Source organism: Priapulus caudatus, unplaced genomic scaffold (genome assembly GCF_000485595.1).
Source record: "Priapulus caudatus unplaced genomic scaffold, Priapulus_caudatus-5.0.1 Scaffold1701, whole genome shotgun sequence".
Taxonomy (NCBI): Eukaryota; Metazoa; Priapulida; class Priapulimorpha; order Priapulimorphida; family Priapulidae; genus Priapulus; species Priapulus caudatus.
In genome coordinates, this window is record NW_014578762.1 from 49,086 (window position 1) to 57,762 (window position 8,677).

Consider the following 8,677-nt stretch of genomic DNA (forward strand, 5'->3'; position numbering starts at 1 on the left):
GTGGTAACAGAGACAGACAGGCAGCCACTAACTCTCTAAATGAAAGTTTTGAGAATCTTTCATTTGAATCCGTGCATTCCAACAACAAGTATTTGCTACAGTTGACATTATACTGGAGAACAAACCGCAGACTCCAGCGACCTTGAAGGTCAAGGTTGATACAGGGGCCCAAGGAAATCTGCTCCCACTGAGAATATACAGACGCATGTATCCAGAGCGACTAGACGGCGAGGGATTTCCTAAGAAAGGCGCCACGAGGACAGACCATGATACTTTGTAGACAGGCTACAATGGCTCCCGTATTGCACAATATGGGTCGACGTCCATACCTTGTAGGTATCGGGACAAGTCGTGCGATGCAGAATTCTATGTCACGGAATCGGGAGGGCCGGCTCTGATGGGTCTGCCCACCTCACGTGACCTACATCTGGTATCATTGAACTGTGCCGTCAACAAACACGTGAACAGTGTAAATCCTCACATGACTGCAAAGGAGGACTTGGTCCGAATGTACCCAGACAGGTTTGAAGGTATTGGTCACTTCAAGGGAACATTTCACATAACTGTAGCCCGTCCGTCTCGCCAGTGGTGCACGCCCCACGACGATGTCCGATTCACCTGCGAGATGAGCTCAAGAAGGAACTTGACGGTATGGTGAAGTCAGGAGTCATCACTAAGGTCACTGAGCCCACATACTGGGTCAGTAGTTTGGCGTATACAGTCGGAAGTCAAACGGCAAACTCAGGGTGTGTCTTGATCCGAAGGACCTTAACGAGGCGATAAAACGCCCGCACTATAAGACGCCGACACTTGAAGAGATCACCCACAAATTCGCGGGAGCAACCATTTTCTCCAAGTTGGACGCTCGCCACGGATATTGGTCAATAGAACTTGACAGCGAATCAAGTCGCCTGACGACATTTAACAGCCCATTTGGTCGATTTTGCTTCCAGAGGTTGCCATTTGGCCTGAATGTCAGCCAAGATGTATTCCAGGAGCGCATGGACNACTTTGTTTATATATATATATATATATATATACGCATAGAACACACTCATAGATACAATACACGCACGCATGCATGTGAACATATTGAGAAAACTGAAATATTCATACAAATTTGAACCCTCTTGAAAAACTAATTTTTACGTTTAAAATAAGCAGGACTGTTGACAATAATGATGTAAACTTGCGCGCTAAAGCAAACAGAAATATAGCTAACAAATTATATGCGATTATGCTGTTGTTTTACCTCTATGCTATGATGAATAAGACACAGAACATCAATAACTGCACAGACTGTGGGGGCTAATGAAAAGGGTGAGCAGCATATAGCAGGCATATGAGGACACACCATAATACTTTGTTGACAGCCTACAACGCTCCCGTATTGCACAATATGGGTCAACGTCCATACCTTGTAGGTATCGGGACAAGGTGTGTGATGCAGAATTCTATGTCATGGAATCGGAAGGCCCGGCTCTGATGGGTCTGCCCACCTCACGTGACCTACATCTGGTATCATTGAACTGTGCCGTCATCAAACACATGAACAGTGAAAATCCTCACATGACTGCAAAGGAGGACTTGGTCCGAATGTATTTAGACAGGTTTGAAGGTATTGGTCACTTCAAGGAAACATTTCACATAACTGTAGACCCGTCTGTCCTGCCAGTGGTGCACGCCCCACGACGATGTCCGATTCACCTTCGAGATGAGCTAAAGAAGGAACTTGACGGTATGGTGAAGTCAGGAGTCATCACTAAGGTCACTGAGCCCACGGACTGGGTCAGTAGTCTGGCGTACAGTCGGAAGTCAAACGGCAAACTCAGGGTGTGTCTTAATCCGAAGGACCTTAACGAGGCGATAAAACACCCCACTATAAGACGCCGACACTTGAAGAGATCACCCACAAATTCGCGGGAGCAACCATTTTCTCCAAGTTGGACACTCAACACGGATATTGGCCAATAGAACTTGACAGCGAATCAAGTCGCCTGTCGACATTTAACAGCCCATTCGGTCGATTTTGCTTCCAGAGGTTGCCATTTGGCCTGAAAGTCAGCCAAGATGTATTCAAAGAGCGCATGGACAAGATATTGGAGCAGTGTCCAGGCACGGCTGGAATAGCGGATGATGTCGCTGTATTCGGGAAAGACAAAGCTGATCATGACGCCAATCTGTGCAACGTCATGAAGGTAGCACAGGAGAACGGACTCGTATTCAACCCTGACAAGTGCGAGATAAACAAACCGTCCAAGAAATTCTTTGGCATGGTTTATGATGCCAATGGAGTGCACCCCGACCCTGACAAGGTCAAGGCGATCCGAGAGATGGAATCTCCGAAGAATGCAAAACAGTTGCAAGAGTTTCTCGGAATGGTGACATAACTATCACCGTTCCTGCCTCGTGGATCCCAGCACACAGCGCCACTGCGAGATCTGATGAAGGGTGTTGTTTTCGAATCAATCACCAATCGGTTTCCACCAATCAGCATACGACAAGCTGATTACGCTCATCTGTCGAGAGGCAACTCTCAGCTATTTTGACCCGCAGCAGACATCTATCCTGCAAGTTGACGTGTCAAGCAAAGGTCTAGGAGCTGTTCTGATCCAAAACAACAAGCCGATTGCTTTCGCGTCCAAAACATTGAGTGATTGTGAGCAGCGATACGCCAATATAGAGCGTGAACTTTTGGTGGTGGTTTTTGGATGCGAGAAATTCCATACTTATTTGTACGGAAAGCAGTTTATTGTGGAATCCAACCACAAGCCGCTCGAAATGATCCATCTCAAGAACATTTCGCCAGCTCCTCAGTGACTACAGCGCATGTTACTGCGAATCCAGACCTACGACGTGAAGATAATGTACAAGCCGGGGAAGGAAGTATTGATGGCAGATGCTCTCTCTCGATCTCCTGGAGGAGAGAACGACACTATATTGACCTAGATGTCAATGTTGAACTTGTGCAATTCAGTACACAGAAACAGGATGAGTTACGCGAAGCGACCCAAGCTGATGGTAAACTTCATGCTCTGAAGAAGGTGATCGTGCAGGGATGGCCCGACCGACGGAACTTTCTTCTTACTTTCTTCTGGGGGAACCTGAAGAAAGACAGGTCGGGCTTACACTGACGATTCGAGCAATTTACAGCAGAACAGTAAGCTGAGCTGACAGCACACAGCAGACAGTTGCACAGTAGCAGATACAGCAGCATCCGGGAACTTCGTGTGAACTTGCTTCCTAAAATGGCGGTTGTGGCGACCCATGACCTACTACGCTATGATTGGAGAGTAGTTTATCTTGTGCCTCCGGCACTCTAGGATCTTTGGTGTAAACAAACTACTTACTGCTGTAGTATTGTCCGTAATTTTGCTGCAATTTATCTATACTTGCTAAACTCTAGCTGTGTATGTTACCGAGCTTTTAATAGCCACAAGACTATCTGCTATATGATGTCTAACCAGAATGTATTATAAATTTCCCAAATATTATTACAATCATATATTGCCATGTCATAGTGCCCTGTACCCAAATGTATGATGTATGTCAATTCTACAACTCCGTTTATTTTTGTTGTAGGTGCTAGCCGCTTTATGGTAAGAAATAAATACATCCCCTATATATGTAACTGGTGTTCTCTGTTCTGGTTACATATGTGACTACTATTCAAAGTTCCCGATAGTCAAGAAAATTCACGGTCGTGTGACAAGTCAGTCAGTGGTGAACATCACCAAGCAAGTGCTCTCGGAACAAGGAATTCCAGAGACTATAATCAGTGACAACGGCCCACAATATGCGAGCCAGGTGTTCAAACAGTTCACAGAAGAATGGGGTTTCAGTCAAGTGACATCGAGTCCCTGCTACGCACAGTCAAATGGCTTCATCGAGAGGCAGGTACAGACCGTAAAAGGTGTACTTGCCAAAGCCAAAGCAGCACATACTGATCCAGACATGGCAATGCTGATCATTAGATCCACACCCGTGGATTGCCACTTGCTATCACCATCAGAACTACTGAACTCTCGCAAGTTCAGAAGTAATCTTCCAGTAAAGATTACCAACGAAGCATCTGAAAAGGATGCAGTTTGACGTCGACTTTTTGAGCGTCAAGAAACTCAACAAGAGCCGCAGAGCGTCTGGGCTCATCTGGGGTCTGTTGCTAAGGTTATGAACGTACAATTTCAGTCGTGCGTAGTGACACATTTGTTAGGCGCAGATATGCAGATACGCAGTTGCGTACACATCATTGTTAGGACACGCTCACTATCTCCCCCCCATGCGATTTTGGTTTATTTTATTAAATGATACTTGACTTTCACTTTGAATTTGTGTCATAGATTCACAGCTATCTATTTTTATCTATCCATAAAAGATTTCAACATATGAGCATGGATCTCCAAGTTTAATTAGAGGGGGCGGGGAGTCCTTCTCTCCCACCTCCCTCCCCACTGCGTCCCACCTCCCTCCCTCTCTGTGCGAGTGCGACTCCCTTGCCTACTCACTTCCCCTAGCCTCCATCTTCCCTCCCCCTGCCTTCGGAGCCTCCTCCCCCTGGCCTGCCACCTTCCCATCCCTTGCATAATTGACGAGCCTATTGTACCCCGCTTTCTCGCGTCGCATGGACGCGACGAGCCGTATCACGCGTTTTCTCGTCTGCCGTCTCAATTTACTACTCTCTCTACTCTCTTTAGGCTGTAGACTTTTCTCTCTCTCTCTCTTAATTATATAAAAAAAATTAAAGACCCAGAGCGATGCCTTGTTACTGCCCCCTCAAATAATACTATTGTTTCCTAGTGGCCCTGAGTGGAATATCATAAGAAATCATAATATTATAGTGTCTGCTTAGGATTTCTATGGGTAACAGCTTATGTTCGCATAACTGTGGTAAATGGAACGCGACGGGCCATAGCTACATTGATATATGTGTTAAGATCAAGATGAAAAGAAATATTATATATTATATCTACTAGTTATGTATTTATTCGGTATTAACAGAGTTACATGAGAATTAAAATCTATTTAAACTAGGCCTATAGTTGCCGCCGAGATGCGCGCGGTGCAAGGCTCGTAATCCATAATCAAAGATGGCATCGCGGTGACAGGCTAAAAATCCCAAGTAAGTATATTCAGGCAGTTTCCGGGCTCCCCGCCGCCGTGCGATAATTTCACTCAGCTGGTAGTTAACACGTGCATTGCAGGTTGCATGGCCGAAAATTATATTAGAAGCGTGCAGCCATGCGGCGTGCCCGTTTGTTTTTGCCTCATGCGAGCATTCAATGATTCATCATTCAGCCGTTTAGGCCCAGGGGTCAGGGTGCTATAGACAGACTGCTTTAGGAAAATAAATATGACTCTTAAGGAGCGTAAACCCTTGTTTCAACAAACATTTGCCTTTGCAAATTAAACTGGTGCAATTGTAGCCTCACATTGACACAGGTATGACGGCTTGAATAATAGCAAAAGCAGTTTAGTCCTTTGTTAACAAGTCAACAATCAATGTTTAACCCCCTCTTGAGGGTCAAAAAGGTTAGTCAGACACTACTTCTTCGCATGTCAGGTGCGAAAGCATATTTCATGGTCCTTGTTCAATAAAGCCATAAAAATGCTAGGACCCCGCTGAACAAAAGTTTTTCAGATCGCTCGTCCAGACCATGTCCTGGCAGAAATGTCTAAAATCTGCCCTGGTGCCCCATTGACCTGTTGACTGTGAGCTCCAATTTCGTGCACAGCTGATGGGCTTTTCTACCATGATGCCTATACACGCTATCACGAGCAGTAGGTCGAGCGTTTAGATTTGTGCCCGCAATCTGCATTTCCTCCCTATACCTTAAGTTAAGCGGAGGAATGTTCCCTTCTTTTATACTCGTTGACCCTCTTTGACCTTTGACCCCCAGCTTCGACATCCCAACTCGTTTTCAGATTACCCCCCCCCCCCCCCACGTCTCCGGAATATGGCGTGACCGTTACGTCGAGCCGTGTTAGATTTGTGCCCAACTGTTGGACGACAGAACGGGCGGGACGGCGACGCTCGCCAGTCGGGACGATCATGCGATTTCTAAAGCTGCATCTGCGCTCTCAAAAATTAGTATCACGCAAGAAATCTGTCAAGAGGACTGAATCCCCTCTGTCCCCAGTCAATTCGTCAGCAGTACAGGCGAGAATACACCAAGTGGAAGCCAGCAGTCCTCACAAGAAAACATGTGGCATCACGTTCGTATTGAGCGTTGCAAACTCTGAGGGCAAGCAATTCTCAGAGAATCTCGGTTCATCGCGAAACAGTGAGGAATTGACGGGACCCCCTCTATCCCACAGGACAGGATGACCAGGAACCAGTTCCACCCCAGAGATAAGAATCTGGAGGTCCCAACAAAACAGCGTCAGATTCAAGGCGCAACGATTGCATGAGAGTGACACCAGCAACACGTGCTTCCAGATACTGGGAGTGCCAGTGACGTATCCATAATTATCAATACCCGTTCAGCAGACATACGTCAAAAAATCGCGAGGAAAGCCTCGATTTATAATTTGTGGTTAACCGAACATTCGATACAGGTCGAGGAAGTTGGTAGTGGAGAACGGCTAATCAAGCTGTCTGTAAACACGAATGAGCGTTCACGTAGAAATGATGAAGGAAGAACCAAACTTGTGTGGTTTAACTGCTCAACCTTTAATACTCATACACTGTGTAAGCCCATCATCAGACATATCGGCCCAAACAGACAAAGAACGCGCAGCACGTGTGCATACGCGCGGTGTGCTCAAGTCCGCGCCCAGAACCCGGAATCTCCCCTCGATCTCTGTCCCTATCTATTTCCCCAAACCCTACAAACATTATGCCCACACATGTACCGTTCTCACAGACTAGCTCCTTACGCCAAATTTGCACAGTGACCCTCTAATCTGTAACCTAACCACGTTTGACATTCACTCTTATACATCAATTTCAGCCAATGACGCTCTGTCTAGCTAGCATGTCACACTGTGTTAAAACATAATGTTACATTATCTCCTTTTCCCAAAACGATGACTAGGGTAGTCATCGACTCAGCGTCCTCGCTGCTCTACACTTTAACTTGACCTGAACAAAATTACCAAAAAAAATACTTACCCTAATGATACTTCCTAACTCCATCCCGCAAACGAGAACGTCTTTCTAGTCGATTAAACACCCACAATGTCAATACACACAAACATAACAACAATAAAATACAATAAGAAAACACACATATGTAAGCGTAGAAAACAAGTAACGATAAAGTTCAGATCACAATATAAAGTCAGAAACTCAACACCCCATTTGCATGGAACATTTCTGATATCGCTGCAATTACTCTCACTCGTTGGTCTTTTATGCTGCTAAACGTACTGTGGCGTATGCGTGTAGCCTGACACGGCATTTACGAAAACACGTTTCCAACATGTTGCTCCATGGGTATACCAGGAGCTCGATTATATCTCTAATATTCATTCCACTCAGCACAGTGAGCCAAGGCGCATTTTAATAAACACAGCACTGATGTTGGTACTGTTTGTCACTTCCACACAGTTTCATACGGCCAACAAAATCCCATCATATATCATCCATCATACATCATACATCACTATACAGCCAACAAAATACGCAAAACTGATTTCATTTTTCAAATGGAATGTGTTTGGCCTATAATCAAACTCCTATTGAAGAATGTGTTTAGCGGGTCGTGACAATATAGTGGAAAGGTACCGTCACTCGGTTAAGCACAAATTCAGAAAACGACTCACAAATTCTAAAACAAAAGTTTCACGGAAAAAGATTTTCCACAAAAAAACCGGTTTAGTCCAAAAAATTAAGCGATATCTCATTGAAGAAAATACCGGCTCATAAGAGAACCATAAAAGCCTACATAATACATACATACATACATACATACATACATACATACATAACATACATACATTACATACATAAACATACATAGATACATTACATACATACATACATACATAACAACATACAAGCATAATACATAGCATACATACATAGCATACATCACATCATACATACATAACTACATATCATACCATACATACATACATACTATACTACATGACATTAGCATACATACATACATACATACATACATTACATACATACATAACATACATTACATACATACATAACATACATACATACATACATACATACATACATACTACATACATAATTACCATACATACATAGCATACATACATAGCATAAATACATTACATAACATACATACTACATAGCATACGCATACATACATAATTACATACATACATACATACATTACATACATACATACATATCATACATATCATTAACATACATAATACACTACATACATACATACATACATAATCACATAAATACAACATTACATAATACATGACATACATACATACATACATACATACATACCATACCATACATACATACATACAATACATACATACATACATACATACATACATACATACATACATACATAATACATACATACGATACACGTACATTACATACATACATACAGTACCATACATACATACATACATACAAACATTACATTACATAATTACATACATACATACATATCATTACTACATACATACGATAATAGCATACATATCATACATACATACCATACATACATTA